At 35.2% G+C, this 19,321-nt stretch overlaps 1 protein-coding gene across 2 annotated transcripts in view; it reads right to left on the bottom strand.

The window, feature by feature from the left end:
• The window catches only part of GPC6 (glypican 6), a 1,036,531-nt gene that overhangs the window by 908,370 nt on the left and 108,840 nt on the right, over positions 1 to 19,321 (bottom strand). The gene's annotated exons all lie outside the window — the stretch shown is intronic.

The following is a 19,321-nucleotide window of genomic DNA, read 5'->3' as shown; positions in this document are numbered from 1 at the left end:
CAAAAAAACCAAACACATCAACTGGAAGACTGCCTGATGATCTGTCCAAACGCTGGAAAGTGGAATCTTTTCCTTCAATGTGACTTCTCTAAGTAAGGATTTCAAATATATAATTTTTGATCAAAATATATATTCAATTGAAACAAATTCAAGTTGGAGAGTATGTCTTTGTTTCCATAATACTAAAGAATTTCAAGTATTTTCACTGAAGCAGATCTAAGAAGTCAACACATTATAAGTGATTAATTAAGCCCCGGGCCCAATGACTGACAAATAGTGAGCACTGAAATGTACTAGGGTCTGACAATTAAGTCTGCAAACTCATCCGAGAAAAATTGCTACGTACCTCATTGCTGACTATCACTATGGTCACCTTCAAAATACTCCCCTTGGGAAGCTTTGCACTGATGCCAGCACCTAGTGCACACTTCAAAGCAATTCTGGAACGCTTTTTCTGGAATGACCATCAGAGCTGTCCTCGTATTACCCTTGAGGTATGGGTAATACCCATAATGAGAGATAATGATGACATTATCCTAAATGTCATCAAAATGTCTTTCTTTCAATATTTCCTTTATCTTCCGGTAAAGAAAGAAGTCATTGGGGGTCAGATCCGGTAAGTAGGGAGGGTGTTCCAGTACAGTTATTTGTTTACTGGCTAAAAACTCCCTCACAGACAGTGCCGTGTGAGCTGGTGCATTATTGTGATGCAAGAGACATGAATTATTGATGAAAAGTTTAGGTTGCTTTGTCTAACTCTTTCATGTGGCCTTTTCAGCACCTCCATATAGTAAACTTGGTTGACTGTTTGTCCAGTTGGTACAAATTCATAATAAATAATCCCACTGACATCAAAAAGTTTAGCAATATCATTTTCACTCTTGATTTGGACTGACAACTTTTTTGGTCATGGAGAACTGGCTGACTTCCACCATGCACTTTGACACTTTGTTTCTGGGTCCTATTGGTACACCCAGGTATCGTGCCCAATGATAACATGGACCAAAACATCTTCTTGCTTCTCCAAAAGGTCTTGGCAAACTTCGACTCTCCTGTGCTTTTGTTCATCAGTGAGCTGCTTCAGAACCATTTCTGCACACACCTTTCTCATGCCAAGATTTTCCTAACTGTTTCTCTATCAATGTTTACTTGGTCTGCTATGCTTCTCACAGTCAGCCAACAATTTTGACACACAATTCAATACATTTTTGCAATGTTTCATCAGTTCTGTTCGTTACTGGCCGCCCTCACTTCTCTTCATCAATGACACATTCTCTCCCCTCAGGAAAAACATTTATTTAATCCATTTGTACACTGCCATTTTCTTCATGGCATTATCCCCATAAACTTGAACTAACATGTCCCTGATTTCACTTCCACTGTTGCCAGGTTTAACAAGAAGTTTAATGTTTGTTCATTGCTCTAATTCAAGCTCAGGCATTTTCGCGATGGCACACAAAAACACACAGCAATAATGAACGCCACTCAGCAAGACACCGCCACACATCGATAGGAACACAGCAGTGAGACACTAATATACCAAGATTATGAAACCTTACTAAGCTGTTTGTACAGTGCTGCCAATGTAAGCACACTGTGGCAAGTTCACGAACTTAATTGTAATACCTCGTATGTATCGGCAGATGGAATGAATAGATGAAAGAATGAATGAAACAAGGTGACATGGTGAGCAAATCCCAGCAGTAAAAGTTAGAAGGCCTGTATTCTGATGCCACCTCTATAATTAATTCCATAGAATGACACGGGAAAATTTAGTGAAATCAATTCTACTTCAGTTTCTTCACCTATGAAATTAGAAAACTGAGCTAGATAATATATAAGATTCTTTCCATCACTATGATTTCATGATATGTTACCAGGCAGTGGGCACTTTCCATCTTATAGATGCTTCAGTGAAAGATTTTACCCATAAGCTCTCCTAATCAAGGCAATGAAAACAATGTTCAATTTTTATTTCAGTAAGCCATGTGTAGTCATACTGGTCCTCTGGAAATTACTTTGAAAAATCGATAATCATAATTTAGTTTAGCTTATCGAACAATACTTTCTTACAATTCTTTGCTTTTTTGAAAGTGTAGAATGTCCAATTCAAGTCAATAGCATCATAAACAATGCCACCCTAAATTCTCTTAGTAAAGATTTTGCCTTGAGTAATGACACTCTCAGCTATGAGTAAGTAAGATCACAATGTCCACTATATAGAGAAAAATTAAACATCATAAACATTGAAGAATGGGATAAATTGAGACCTCAGGTATATAAGATGATTCTAGTATTCTTTGTCAATGCATTTCCCTTTTGATGTGAAATGATTTAAGGCTAACATAAAAATTTAGTTTCTTGTCATTTTCTTCTTTAAAAAAATCCATTAACTTTACCATTAACATCTCACAAATTTAAATCTTAAGACTGGCCAACAAGATACAGTTTTAAATTAAGAATTCCCAATGAGATGCTTAAGATAAAAGTTGGATCTTAGTTCAGTAGAATGACAGCTTGTTTGTGAATATTGTAAGAGATTATCTAGAGTTAATCCAGACCAACTCTCTACCTAGAGAAAAATCAGTGATCATAGAGGCAATAACCAGTAAGTCTATGTTGAACGAACGCATGCATAAGCCAATATTGCACGGGGTACTTTTGATAGAGTCAGTATAAGACAATTATCTATCTTAAAATGAGTAAGGAATGAGAAAAATAAAAAGAGGAGACCAAAAAGAGAGGAGAAAGAGAAGAAAATTAGAGGCACATGGTACACAGCATTATCACAAACAATTTCCTTGACTTCCATTTTGTGACAGTCACACACTAGTTTCCCTACTTGCAACTACAGACAATAACTGGCAGTCTATTTTCTTCAAAAAACATCTCTTCTATTGACTATCCTTAAGGGTTTTTATATCTGAAGCAAATCACAATGTTCTTTTTTAGTGTTCAGTAAGATTATACTAGAAGTCAAAAGGAATTAGATTTCCTATTCTCTAGATCTTTGAGAACGGGAAGAATAATTTAGTGAGGAAGCTTCTCTTTATACATCACTTTATACATCTCTTCACACATGTATAAAGTGCTTGTCTGTTCAGAATTTATCATGGGTCCATTTCCCCAATATTCCCTGATCTTCAATGCATTTCAGGGCTTGGTTGCAAAATTTACAGTTAGGTATTTAAAGAAACCAGTTTTTATAACTCTTCTGCAATAGATTTTCCTCACAATTTCTTATGCTTCTAATTTAATTAGCTGAAATAATTTCTGTGATTTAAAACAACCTTTCCCCATTTTTCTCATCAGCAATGTCTAAGCTTAAATTGATAAACACAGGCGATAACGGATATTCTTTCTCCTGAATATCAAGAGCATAAAGAACATGTAAGTACTCTTTGCCAGCAATTTCCTACTTAAAGATACCATGCAACATTACTTTACCACTGCTAGGAGATTGGCAAAGGGAGATTTACAAGGCCCTTTTCTGAGGAAGAAATTAAGCTGTTCAACTATTCTATAACCAACAGCAAAATTTCTTGGCTGCTTCTCCAATTCATTAATCCTGCTATTTTTAGGAACTATGGTACAATTTTGTTTTAATTAAGTTATACTCTACACAGAATTTTCATGGTTTAAATGGGCAATGCATGGGATTAATAAAAGCTACATACATTTTCTGACTGCTTAAAAAAAAAAAAAAGGAACTATAACACCATTAACAAAGAGCATCTGGGGTGACCGGTTAGCTCAGTTGGTTAGAGAACAGTGCTCTTAACAACAAGGTTGCTGGTTCAATCCCCACGTGAGCTGCGCCCTCCACAACTAGATTGAAACAACGATTTGATTTGGAGATGATGGGTCCTGGAAAAACACACTTAAAATAAATGTTCTTTAAAAAAAAAAAAAAAGAGCAACTGAACTAAAAAGACAACCCATTTGGATATTCTTTATGGTTTTATGGTACTCAATAGCACTATGGGAGGTTATCCTGTCTCTTATGTTAGGGAACTAAGAAAAGTGGATCAGAAAAACTGGATCATATGTTCTCTATATTCCACGAATATATAACATTATTAATAATGACAATTCAGTTTGTGTACTTGATTTTTTTCATTTACTTTTGCTTCCTTTGAAAAAGCGAGTCATGCATATGTAAGAAATATAAATGCATCTATTAATATGTGAACAGAAAACTGACTAGTCACTCCTTTTCATCCATCTAATTAAATTCTTAACAGATTTCTGATCTAGATCAATCCAATATTTTAAGACACACTCAAATGAAACTAGTGAGTACTACACATTAGGGATACCAAAGCAACTCTCCGTCTAGTATTACAGACATGATCATTCACTCACTCTATAGGTAGTGGGATAAATGGTAAACTATACAGATATAGTCTGGGCTGTAATGGGACTCATAATCTATCTCATGTTTCTTGTGGGAAAGATACTGTCCCCAAGGGTAACTTTTGGAAATCTGTAGGGACCATTTCTACCTTGTAATAGAATTACTCTTGAGCACACGGTATTATATAAGTGTATTATAAAATAGATTTATTTTAATTCCTCTTATATTCAAGTTAGGGGGTTATATCAATTTTAAAACATAACATAGATAGGTAGGTCATATATCTAAGGGTTTCATGCCAAGACCGTAATAGGGCATTGCAAAATGTTTATTATAAAAAGGGGACCTACAGGCTAGGAGTCAGAACTACAGATCTAGAGGGATAGACATGTAAACACATAAAATTACGGTGTGAAACACACTAAATAGTAAAACATCACTATATACAAACTGCCAAAGGGACCCCAAATATGGAGCAACTAACTGAAAAATTAAAGAGATGCATTGCAGGAAATGTGACTTTAAAAGTGGGTTTTGAAAGGTAAGTGGAGATTTCCAGCTAGAGAGTGCAAAGGCTAACCGAGGCTGGGAGGAGAACAGCTGAGGCAATAAGTTGTAGGAGAAACATAAAGAGCAAACAACAGAGCCAGAGGATGAAGTTTATATGTTGGACTGAAGCTAGTGCTTGTATGTCATGCTAAAAAATTTCATGCTTATCAAGTAGGCAGTAGAAAGCCTTCAAATTGCATAATAATTTCTTCGGTCATTTCTGATTTCAAAAATATACAATTATGTTCAATCCTTTGCCTAGAGAAATAATTATTATTAGAGTTTTCATGTTTATGTTTTGCTTACTGTATTATTGCAAAGGCTTAGTTATTCTGCTACAGGCTTTTAAAATAGCTTAAATGTTCAAAGCAGGACCATGATTTTGAATGCAAATCAAAAGGAAACCAGAAAAGGAATATTGAGTTTAAATCTACAGTGTTATTTCAAAAATACACCTTTGAAAGTGCTATTCCGTATGAAAACACAACCAATTTACTTGAATTAAAATACACATTTGTTAGGTTAACTTTTCAATTTTACCTTATTGCTTCCTTGTAGCAAAAGGTGCTCCTTTTGAAATATAAACTGCATTTTGGAAGTTTCCAGAGGAAGTTGTTTATTAAACATTCATTTTAGATAGCCAAGACAAAAGATGTCGTATTTCTCTTCCATATTAGATAGGAAAGTGGGGTGAGGACACAACGGATAATTTAAAATCAGGTTATTCATAAGGAGATACACATGTAACATTGTACTTGCATCAAACCAAACTGAGCCAAGGAACTGCATGACAGTATCAACAAAAAGACCTCTTTTTCCTACACAGAATTGTATGCTAGAGCTGTTACTGGAGCACTGTTGCAAACAACGGAGGCTCTAAAGTGATAGATTCCTTTTATCACTGTTTTCTCAAACCAGACCAATGAACTCTCCACCCCTGACCTTTTACACCAGGCTGCCTCTCCCACAAACTAATCTCTGTAGGGCTCCTGAAAGCAAGTTTTAAACTCCCAACAGTTGTCCGTCTAGGGGATAGGTCAGAACCCTCCCTACCGCCTTGGCCTTTCCTGACACTAAACACTGCCACATTCTTTTCTCATCTGTCTGGGCCAGGCCACAGAGCTCCATGTACTCTGTGGTTTTGGTTATCACTACTTTATACTCCTGCCTTTTGGAACTTTCATGTAGATTTCAACTTAGGCGGTCATGGCAGATTCGCTTTAGAGTTCTGATGTTTCTAGGGCCCACCCCAACCCTAAACGTAAAAGTGTCCTTGGACGACACTCCAGGGCTGCTGAGAAATACTCCCTTGTCTTTTCTGTGGTTGTGGCCTGACTGTGGTCTGTGGGAGATACATATTGTGTAAACATACATGTGTACAACTGTCTAGGTTAGTGATAAGGATGACATTTACTTGAACGCTACATTTTAGAACAAAAACTATTTAAGTGGAAAACAGATAGCCAGGAAAATAAATGAATAGAAAACATTAAATTAAAATTGTCCACATTGTTAATGATTGTTCACACACCATTCAGCTATTCATTTCCTAAGCATTCATGAAATGAAGCTGAAAATAACTGCTGTGCTCGTGGGAGTGTCTGGAAATGCCTAAACTGGTCACGGGGAGAACAACTTTTTATAATATATTGAGAGTGTCCCCACAGAAAAAGTGAGCAGAAACAAGTAAATGTAGGAGATAAATTAAAAGGACAGTTCAAACAGTAAAACAATATAAAAATACATTTTCATATGGATAGTTATTAACCATAGAACACAAACCAAAATAATATAACAGTTAGATCTGCAATTGAAGATGTTTAACCAACATGTATAAAGTTTTCAGGTGTTCCCATTTCCTCAAGGCTTTCCTATATTGCTGCTAGAACCCCAATTGTATACAACTCTAATGGCAAATACCCACATGCTATATGAAGCACAAGCAAAGCAAAACGAGGGTCTTGGCAGGAATTCAGTACCTGTAATATTTCTCCTCATAGATCGAGGCAGTTTATGAACAGAATTAACCTGTTTGATGTTCGTTATGTGAATCTTGAATTTGTTTCACCATGATGTTAGAAAATCCAGCCCTGAATGTATTTTTGAAATGAATTTCCAATGTCTAGCAAGGCACTCACTCATTTTATTTTTTATAATTGCATGTCTTATATTATTATACTGTGAATATCATGATTCAAAGAAGTTAGGTAACATTAGTTCAATGAATTTAGGTTACATGAGCTCAAAGAAGGCAGTCCATAGTATCTTGACAATGACCTTTCCTAGCTCTAGGGTTCATGGTCACAAACAAGACAGAGATCAACGTTTCAGGGAAGGGTCTCTGTTCTTGCTACTTCTCCACATGTGTAGATAATATCTGCAACCAGGCCCAGGGAAGCACAGCGTGCTTGTTCCATAACGTCTTCCCCTCACTACCACGCCCCTCCCCCGCAAAAAAAAAGTGCACAATCTATTCCATAAATAACCAGGGATACCGTCAGCTGTACACTAAGGAAGTCCACTGCCAATATATTACATGTTTGTAATGCACAAACAAATCTTTGAGGTTATTTTTATTTTCAAAAAGTTCTAATTTTACTCTCAAGAATGAACAGGAAAGAACCCTGGATTTGTCAGTTATATTTTCCCGTTACTTTGTGTTGCAAAAAGGGAAGTTGCAAACAGGGAAAACCTACATTTCAGCCTCCTTCCCATGTTATCCACCTTTGGCTGTTAATTTCAGGGAAGTGATAAAATTAATTGGCCTGGCACAAGAATGTGCTATGAAAGAGAGGCCACAGGAGGCAAGCAGAACTGCCAGGAGCCCCTGTTCACTTTCAGGACCCCTTTCATGTCGTACAGGTTGCACATCCAGGAAGCCATCGGGCCAAGGTCCTCTGAAGCCGCCACGGGGGAGGATGAGAAGGACTCATTATTCCCTGCAGTGCAACAGTGGCAGGAGTACACCGGAGGATTTATGATGACCCCATACTCTCATCTCTTCCCTTGCATGTTTTGGGGGAAGGGGGTAGTACACAGAAAAACCCAGATACGCTCACACAGCCATGCACTAATGTTTAATCAAATCACACCATCTATTATGTAAGTACACATAAGATAAAAAATTCTCCTTCTGTGTGTGTGTATTGGAAAATACAAGTTCCTTAAGCACTGCTGAATGTTAATGAACAATTTCTCTCCCACTCTTAGCATTGCTTTGTTATTACATTACTGCACACAAAGACAGCATCTGGTTTACCTCCCTTAAAGCCATTGTTTGTTTGCCCATATGCATTCCAAAAATAGAGTCTAGACTTTTAGTGTCATTTACATCCAAATCAGAAGAATAATCAAGAAAATAATAATTTATGAATAATTTATTAGGCCCGATATCATATTAGAGAGGAGCTATTTTTAATTTACAGAGGCCAGGATAACATGGATTTCAAAGTGAGAAGTGGCATGTAGCAATTAAAGGAGCCTAGATGGAAGAATTGATTGCTTATCAATGACCATATCATCACTGATTGGGCTCTACTGCATTCCTCAAAAAATAGGACAATTAGAGATAAAATCAAAGACCAACTACATCATAATATAATATAATATAATATAATATAATATAATATAATATCTCAGCACACAGGGTTAATTTTGAATAAGAAAAAAATCTTATATTCATGGGACGATTAAAATCACACCTAAACTTACCTTAATTTTAAGCTTATTATACCAACAACAAAATGAAAAATGTGATTACCATATCCGTACTTAACTGATGAAGATGACAGAGGAAAATTATAGTAGTCATTGCTTAATATTTTATTTCTTTATCTATTGTTTTAACTTATTTTTATTGAACCTACTTCTAAAATAAAGGAAGGGGACATTGAAAGAGGTAGATTATTGAGGGATGGCAACACTAACTTCAAGTCTCCAAATGAAAGCAAAGGCCACATTAGTAACACTTAAGCTAAGCCACACCGAAGCTTCTTCTTGCCTTTTTTAACATCTCCACCATGACTTAATATTATGTATTCGTGATATCTTGGGTCACAACCTCCAGCTCAGAGAAAAGACTATTGCAGAAGATGCCCTGGAGAGGTACACCTAGACAGGTATGATCGTCAATGAGCTTACTACTTGTCAGCTTCCAGAGAGATGGGAATTGTGTTTCAACATAGGAACTCCTAATTTTGCTTCTGCCACCAGCTCTGTGATCCCTAGACTTTCATTACAATAAAGATGTTAGAATAGAGAGATGTTCTCTGAAGTCTTGTCTTGATCTATAATACTGTACTTATTTCAGCAGTTCCCAATTCTTTATTCCAACCACTAAAAATAAATGATAATTATGAAATGTGATAGAGATGTTAATTATTGCTACAACAGCAATCATATTACAACATATAAACATATCAAAATAACACGCTGTACACCTTAAATTTGCACAGTGTTATATGTCCAATATATTTCAATTCCAAAAAAAAATATGAGTGTTTATTGAAGTCAGTGGGGAAATATGGAAATGTTCTAACCTGGACCCACTGAATCAGGACCTCCTAGTGTGACTACTCTGAATGACCTTCCAAAAGATCCCCAGGTGAGGCTGATGATTCACCAGAGGATTCTGATGATGTCAGCTACTGCATTAGATCTTTAGATTATAAACTACTTGAGGGCAGTAATTATATCCTGTGCATCTTGAAATCTCTGTCCAGGGCTTGGGATATTAGAGGCACTGGCCAATTTAACTGCCTGATGATTAAATATTTGCTACACAGAACTTGAACATTTTTTGTTGTTACCGCGTTATATTGAAAGAGAAAGAGGATATGTAATAAAGGCAAAAGGGTATGTTTATTTAATATCATGTAATTATAAACATACAAAACTGATCTCAGCTTCAAACAGTCAGAGATATAAATCGGGAATTAACAATGGGATGCACATAAACTTTTTTAGTCCATTCTATTTTTTGAATGGCTTCTTCTCAGAGGCATTGATTTTAGCATCTATTTTTGTTAATCTGACCTACATTGTTAGCTTTACAGAGTTTATTGCTATGGAGAGCACAGTAATCTAAGTAAAACGGAGTATTGAAGAGAGAGATTCTCATGAATGTAACACAGGGGTAACTCTGTTTATTTTTCTTTTTTTCATTAAGTCATTCGTTATTCTTTCTTGGTTTGTTTGTTTGTTTTTTAGTTGCCAGAGAAATTAAAAGTCAAAATATAAAAATGATGTAAATTAACCTCTGAATTAGATCCCTGTTTAGAGTTTAGCAACAATGTCAAACATCCCCTACCAGGAAGCTAGTAATTCTGGAAGCAGAGGCTCAAAATGAAGAAAGGAGGTTGTGTATTAGTATGTTCATTTAATTATGATGTGAAATGTGCTCCTTTGAATTTAAATGGACAGAAAAAACGAGGCATTAACTTGGGGTTCATTAAAAGTAAACATGAGCCTGTCCATTCATTACATTCCCCCCAAAATCCCCTCTGGTGAAAACCAAAATCACTAGCACAAACAGCTGGGTTTGTGTGACACCATGCTGCCTGAACATCATTGTTTGATAAGTTTAACGTCACTTTTGTACTATTATATACCACAGATAGAGATGCTGAGTTGCATCCAGCAGGGCGGCTAACGTTCTGTAGCTAATTGTGCATAGCTCCATGAAATACTAAAGGAAGGACGACCCTGCATATGTCTCAGAAGGGAATAGAAAGATATTTTGTTTATAGTCACCCATCTGTCTGGTCACAACAGAATCACATATGAGTACAAGCCACAGTTTAGTGTGTCCTTCAAGAATGATTTTCTCATTATTAGATGCATTCTGTCAGTTACCTCTCAGATACAGGCTACCAGAAACTGTTTTGTATCTTCTTTACTAACAATAATTTATCTGATATATTGAGACGTCAACCAAAGTGAAGTCCTTGCAATAGACTCCATAATCAAACAGAGAATATTGCTTTGTAAGATAATGGCTGAATTCAGGTTAAAAAGAAAAAAAAAAGTTGAGGAGAGGCAAAGTGAAAAATCAAATGCTTACATTTAAACTCTATCTGTACCTGTTTTTTTCTATGACTAAAATAACAGAATATACACTGACCTGCACTGGAAAGGATCTAAAATTGTAGCTGCCCCATAATCCTCACTTCGTGGTTGATTCAGTGAGGTTCAGGGAGGTTAAATCGCTTGCCTCAAGTTTGAAGAGCGAATGACAAAACCTAGATCTCCCGATACTTCGTGATGATGTAGCAATAAACAAGCAGATTCAGTTGAGAACCAGTTTGATGCATTTCTTGTCATTGTCACCGCAATCATTTAAAATGCTGAAGCATTATTAAAGTCTTCCAGACCCAGCGAGAAATGTGTAAAAGCAAGAGCAAGCAAGCTAAGGGTAGATAATTTATCTCCTTCAAAGGAGCAAAATCTCTGCCTTTCTTAAGGCATTTGAAACTCTCTACCTTGTTACTAAAAATCTTTCTCTACCTGTTGTATCTTACCTATTTGAGGGCAGTGTCTAGATCCAAATCATGTGTACCACCCAAAGGCTATTCCATCCCCATTCCTGCCAAGTTTCTTCCTCAAAGAAAATATATCTTGAATCATTACACAATCTAGCCATGAAACTGGATCCCTCTTAGCTTTGGATTAGGTAATACAGACGCCAAGATTTTTTTTAAATTCCAACCTATATTTGAAAAATAGAATAAAACATCTTCCATGACCATCCATGTAGCTGCAGACTCTGCTTTATCAACATTACAAAAGTAAGAGATTATCTATTATTCATTAGAGTTTTCCTAAATTCCTTATTTTCATAAACCCTCTTTTCAGTTTATCAAAAGGGTGAGTCATTCTGATTGGCAACTTAAACATGTCAATACAATGGGAATAAATGCCGTCTCTGTAAATGAGCATCAGAGTACAAGATATTGAGTCATTCTGAGTTTTTTTCTACAGAATTACAAGCCATTCTGATTTTTTTTTTCCTAAAGAAGAATTACAACCTAATGATACCCGTGTATGAAATACTTTGATAAACAATAACCAACATTATCCTTCATTATTACTTTAGAGACTTGCCCATAATCTAAATGAACTGGGTTTGGCTGTTTAAATCTATTTAACATAATCCTTGGTAAATTACCTGGTATGTGCAGCAGGCAATATGTACGTCCATCCAAAAGTTATTCCAATCACCCACCAGCCTGTTCCTCAATAACAGAAACTCAGTTTTAATAAAACTTGGCTTCTTGAAGAAGTCATCAAGCCTCTATTTAACTAACCTGGGCAGTCTATTGCATCCATATTCCTGAATACTGAACAATCAATTTCCTTATTCAGTTTGATCTTCTGCATTTTTAACTGAAAAATCTGGCATTATTTTCCCCTTTCTGAAAGAATACAACTATTGTTAATCAATGTTTCTAATGAGCTAGTAATATGAGCTCAAATAATGGGATTGTTTTATAAGTCTGCCTTATTCAAGGAATAAAAGGGAATAGTTGATTTGGAAGTGTTTGTTTTATGTTTGCCATATATAAAGAATAAATAGTGGAAGAAGGTTCTGCTCGAAACCTATTTCTATATTGGAAGGACTCCATGTTAGCACAAATTTGTAACATTTCCAGATAGTCCAAGAATATTTATATGATCTAGAAACCCAAAGGACATGCCAATTCTGGGGTTTTAATTAAACTTGTAAAAAAAGAGATTTTATCTCAGAATGATGACAACTGTCTAGAATAATGAAGGCAACATTGTCCCCTGTCTTCTCCACAGTTTAAAGGCATCTACCCATAAAGCTCTGGGCACGATTGAAGGGCTGCCAGAGAAAGACAGAATAATATGTATCATTTAAGTGAATTTGAAAATAGCTCCTTGCTGCTTTGGGGGGAATGTCTATTGGCATTTCAAAAATACATAATAATGACACAATCTGCATAATTACTTGTCAGTAGCTCGGGTATAGCAGGCCATCAAGAAAACTGATTGTTTGAAATATACTGTCTTGATAGGTAAGAATTTAAGGATGATAATTTTAAAGCTAGGCTTATTAACAAAAAGGTTGAATGAAGCGTTTGAACATTTCTTTTTATAGTTCTGATATTTTGATTCCTTCTTGTAAAATACTGACAGTTTTCTCAAGTGACAAAAATGTTTAAACCGTTGCTTCTAATGCCATTAAAATAATGGCAATGTGAACAAAATCAGTGTACTCTGGGGTTTCTAATTCTGCTGAAAGTAAAATATCGAAGCATGATTATCATCAACTAGCATTTTATTCATTAATAACTTCCCATGTGGGAGCTATCGATAGTATTGCAATGGAAATGATAACCAGGATAGCAAAACTCCATTTTTATTCCTTTTTTGAAAAGTAAAACAATCTGAGCCACAATAAAAAAGTTTAAACAATGTTCCATTATTTGATGAATGAAACAAATCCTTAATAGGACTGATATGTTTTCTTGGTAGATTTATTCCTTAATAGAGACACTTGCTTCGTTTGATTAATGTTTGTATACGCTTTTACCACCCTTTTACTTTTAACAAGTCCAGTTATTATATTTGTAGTGAGTTTTTTGTAGACAGCATAAAGTTAAATCATGTTTTATAACTAGTGCTAATAATTTCTGTCATTTAATCAGTATTTCTAGACCATTTATGTAAATGTAATTATTGATATGTTAGGGCTTAATCTGTGGTGCCAGTGGAGAACACAAAGGGCACCTGTACTTCCGTCCCCACCCACTAATAACAAGGCACTCCTCCATCTCCTCATTGATGTGGTGTCAAAGGAGGCCTAGTAAAGAGCAAGCAATCCACCATTACCCATCAGTAATGATGCCACCACTCCCTACATGGTGCCAGTGGAGGCTGTATGGGGAACCAGGATTCCCAGTCATCCTGTATCATTCAAACACTAATCAAAAACAAAACAAGCATGGGCATTTTAATATCAGATAAAGTAGACTTCAGAGCAAAGAGAATTACCAGAAACAGAAAAAGACATTACATAATTATAAACGGATCACCAAGACATAGCAATCTTAAGTGTGTATGTACCAAACAACAGAAGTACAAAATATGTGAAGCAAAAAGAGAACAGAAAGAGAAAATAGACAAACTGACAACTGCAGCTGGAAATTTCAGCAACCAGCTCTAAACAATTGGGAGTATCACTAGACAGAAAATCAGCAAGAATACAGAAGAACTCAGTAACACTATCAAACAAAAGGATATAATTGATATTATAATATTAATGAAACATTTCCACCAACAACAGCAGAATACACATTCTTTTGTAGTGCCCACAGAACACATACCAAGATATACCATATCCTAGGCCATAAAACAAAATAAAACAAAACAAACGAACAAAAACACTAAAAAATTTTAAAAGAATTAAAAACATGCAGGGCGTATTCTCCAGCCACAATGGAATCAAACTAGAAATCAGTAATACAAAGATAAAAAGAAAAATCTGTAACACTTGGAAACTAAGCAACATACTTCTAAATGGTAGGGGTCAGAGGCAGTTTCAATTAAAATTTTTAAAATACATTAATCTGCATGAAAATAAAAACAGAACACACTAAAATCTGTAGCACACGGCTAAAGCAGTGCTTAGAGAAAAATGCATAGCACTAAATGTATACATTGGAAAAAAGGGAAGCCTCAAATCAATAATCTAAACTCCCACCTAAAGAACCTAGAAAAATAAGAGCAAAGTAAACCCAAAGAAAGTAGAAGAAAGGAAATAATAAAGATAGCAGAAATCAATGAAGTGGAAAACAGAACACAATAGAAACTATCAGGGAAAGAACTGGATCCTTGGAGAGACCAATAAAATGGGCAGTCCTCTAGAAAGATGAACAAAGGAAATTTTGTTAGAAGGAATTTTGTCACAAATTACCAATATCAGGAATGAAACAGGGGATATCATTTGCTTCCCTTTATGATATTTAATCCCTAGTTGCAGGGTTACTGTTAAACAACTAATGCTACTCTTCAAGAATGAAGGCTGAATTTCTCCCCCATTGTACTTTAAAAAGTAATCTATTATAGTAGGAATTCTGAATGTGCAGTTCATTCTTACTTAAGGTTCCACTACTGCAACTTCAACTAAGAAATCAAACGGCTTTTAGTAATGATGAAATTTTAAGGTTAAAAAGTACAAATAATGAATAAGCTCCTCAAGGGTTTGGCTGTTTCTTTTGACATCACCAGCACATTCACAGCATCAAAAACAGTGTCCACCGTATCTTAGAGACAGTCAATATTTGCGAAATGAATAATAGATGGAATTTAAAAAATGGAAGAGATACAAATAGTATAAATTTAAAAAATAGACTAAGAGTTTAGATGTTTGATTTGATTTTAGTAAAAAGAAATCCATAAATCACACAGCAAAAGTCATGGGAGGGGCAGTAAAGTTGGGAATGAAATTTGGCTTAAGAAAAAACTATGACATAAATGCTTGCTCAACTTTTCAATGTTCCTGCTGTATTTTCAAACCCACTCAACTACGTGGATTACAGCTCCTTGGCAATCTGCTGTATTTGAATAAGACTCTTTCCCCTAATATGTCCCAAAAAGTACTACAAGACTTACTGAAAATAAACTGTAAACAAACTGATATTAGTAAAAAGTGGATTGCAACATAGAATAAAAAGACTGAGGAAAGGTAGGTGGCTTATTTTAGAAAATTAAGTGATTTACTACAGCGATAATTTCTAAAAAGGAAATGAGCTTCAGTGAAGCATGCATGTCCTCTTACATTATCCGCAATGGTGCATGTAATTTGCACACATTTAATTAACTAATAAAACCCTATCAGTAACATCAGGTTTGGAAATGTCATTGTTGATGACATGCTGCTCCATCAGGTTTAGTTGATTGTTTTTCGTTTTGTTAACACTAAACTACGTACCCACAGCTGCTGTCTAGCACTTCTACTTGCTTTCAAACATTTCTCAACTTATTAAAAGTTTGTTGGGGGTTTTCCACATAGGATAGAATTTACAGAATTCTCTAAATACAATGCCCTAAATAAATTGTGATTCAAAGAAAAACTGATGCACATAAAGGAAGCATAATTACAAGGGGACTCACTCAACCAGATTGTGTTCTGCTGCAGATAAATTAGGTTGCCAGTCTGACTGAAGTTATACAGTGTATCTCTTTCTTCACAATATTTTAAAACTAGGAATATTAACAAAAATGTTGAATGAAGCTTTTGAACATTTCTTTTTATAGTTCTGATATTTTGATTGCTGATATTTTATCTGATATTCTGATAAATCCTTGTTCCCGGATACAAAACTCTAGTAAGAGCTTATAAAATACTGTTATGAAACTAAAATATTGAAGACATAAGTGTAAACAACATTTTTCTACCTATATTTTATACAACATAGTAAGTTTTTATTATATATTGAATCCCATTTTTCTCTGGAACTGAAAGAATCAGGGGAAGAGCAATTCATTTTCTATATTGTCACATGGATGTAGTGTCATCTTTGTCCAGAAGGAAATTTTAGTTGGAATCTTCCAGGTAGAGATAGAAGGCGATGCCACACATAGTCATCTGTTCATAAACAGAGACCACCAGCTCGTTGCCAAGTCAGAAGCACAATAATTGTTCTCTTAAGGTGATACGGTAAAAGTTCCTCTAAACCTCAGGATCTACGCTTCATCACAACACAGGTAAATAAATATACGATGTAGGTGTTTATACTAACAAATATGACACTTCTCTGAATCTAGGTTTCATTGGTGGGAATTTTTAGCATTTTGCCTTGGAACACTCTAATAGATTGATTTAGAAGCAGCCGTATTTCTAGCAGGTAGGCAAATGAGAGTAATTATAAAAACCCTACTCCATACAAAGTAATGTGGTTAGTGTTGTGCAAATGTTTCTGTTGGTGTGGCTGCTGATGATTCTTAAAGGCAAAATACTTGACTACCAGTGCGAAGTAGTAAGAGAGTAGGATTAGACACGGGAGTTTGAAAATTAGATACAGGATTGAAAAGCCAGACAGATAGAACTTGACACATGACCAGATATGGGAAAGGATGATCCAGGAGAATTCCATTGCCAGTAACAGAGATTGGAAAATCCCAAGTACTTATTATAAATACATGTCAGGAAAGGGTGGCAGGGAGCATGGGAGAGAAATCACAAGTTCGTTTCTGAAGAATGAACTTGGAGGTAACTATAGAAGGTCCTAAGGAAGAGGCGCTGCAGGAAGTCAACATGTTGGACCACTACTTAAGAGAGACCTCAGAAACTAGAATTAAATAAAGCGGTGCTTATCACTGACCTATCCATTGTGTGTGTGTGTGTGTGTGTGTGTGTGTGTGTGTGTATTATATATATATTATTGTATGTTGATATGTAAACATATTGTATGTTTATTATATATACATATATGTGTGCATATATATATACATATATATGTATATATAACAGAGTGTGCCAAAATATGTATACACATTTTAAGAAAGGAAAAAACTATATTAAAATTATAATACCATGTTTCCCTGAAAATAAGACCTAGCCAGACAATCAGCTCTAATGCATCTTTTGGAGCAAAAATTAATATAAGACCTGGTATTATATTATACTATATTATACCCGCTCTTATATTATAGTGAAATAAGACCGGGTCTTATATTAATTTTTGCTCCAAAAGATGCATTAGAGCTGATTTTCTGGCTAGGTCTTATTTTCAGGGAAACGCGGTATATACCAATAACAAAAGATAAACACAAGTCATATGTATACTTTTTTGGCACCTTGGGCATATACAGGTATACTAGGTCAGGTGGGGTCCCCCAACTTCATATAGCCATTAAGTGAGGGCAATCAGTTGAGAGACCTACCCCTGACTTTTAGTTCAATGCCTGTTCTATTACACAAAGCTGTCCCAGTCCGTGTTTAGCATTTTCTCTTGTAAAATGAAACATAAGAGATAGAAATACAGAAAAAGGAATAGTTTGAGGACTGTATATGCAGAAAAGTGATCATTAGATCTGAAAACTGTACCTAAGGTAAATATTAAAGAGTTTACAAGTAAGCATCAACGATGTATTTTCAGTATTAAGAATCAGTGGGATAATATTTACCTATTTTTATTGTACACTGATTATATTCGGGGTGCCAAAAAATGTATATACATGACTTGTATTCATGTTTTGTTATCGGTATATATTCAGTATTACAATTTTAATAGTTTTTTCCTTTCTTAAAAATGTATATATATTTTTGCACCCTCTGTATACACACATACATTCATAAACATTGGTGAGCCTGACTCCACTACCAGAAGAATTGAGATATATGAAGTTGTTTTGAATTTCAGAGGTAATTTATTTATTTCAAACAGGATTCACGTACTTCATAATGTTTATTATCCCATCAGTTGCTAATGGAATAAAAAGGGGAACATGTTACTAAATGTCATACCACAGCAATGTGTAGCAGCAATAATTAACCCTGAACAGAAATTTTATTAATTATATTTCCTTCATGAAAAGTGGAAACATTAAAATTGCCTTAGTGTTTTAAAATTTTTTGACTTACCATGCATTGCTGTGATTTTCTTACTAGCTGTTCTAGCTATATGACATAAATTCTCCATGACCTTTACTCTTCAGCTCTAATTCCTGCACATGATGATTAAATCTAATTATTTTTTCTTCATTCAACAAGAGTTATCTCTTTGGGAATTTTATTAGTGATATTTACTAAAGCACAAAACCGCTGACATCATTTAGTACTTATGAAATGTCTCAGTAGAGATGCTAATAAATTTTGCAACCATTTAAAAAATACCCATTCATCAGTGTAAGTTTGATTCCTAACTGTCCTGACCTCTCTGTACACCTAAAAATGAATACTTGCACTGTTAGCCTCAAGTCAGCGGGGTGTGGGAATCTGGGGGACTCACATTTGTACTTGCTAAGCAAAGCATCTATTAAAAAAAAATGCAAGACACTTAAAATTTTAATAGCCACTTGAGTACTCCCTTGAGAAGTATTTATTTAGGACAAAATGTACCACAGTGTTTCCTGAAGATTAGTAAAGTAAGTCAGATCATTAGAAAACTCCTTCTATGTAACACCACAAACCTTTCTTTATTGATAAAGTCACTTCCAAGTCCTATTACCTCTTTGTTCAATCAATCCAATTAAACCCGTATTTATTTGGAATTTATAAAGTGCCTAACAGTACTCTCAGATGAACTCCATCATACACTTTTTTTAAAATAAAAGTCACTGAGACAATATTTAACATATTTTTGCACCTTTCCCTTGGAGTTATTTGATCCTGATGTAGTAGGAAATGGTTCCTCTCACACTTATGCTCTCCCCTTTGTTGGGTTTGCA

Source organism: Rhinolophus sinicus, linkage group LG04 (assembly GCF_036562045.2).
Source record: "Rhinolophus sinicus isolate RSC01 linkage group LG04, ASM3656204v1, whole genome shotgun sequence".
NCBI lineage: Eukaryota > Metazoa > Chordata > Mammalia > Chiroptera > Rhinolophidae > Rhinolophus > Rhinolophus sinicus.
Note: the sequence above shows the minus strand (reverse complement) of the source record. Positions and strands in the feature narration are given on the sequence as shown.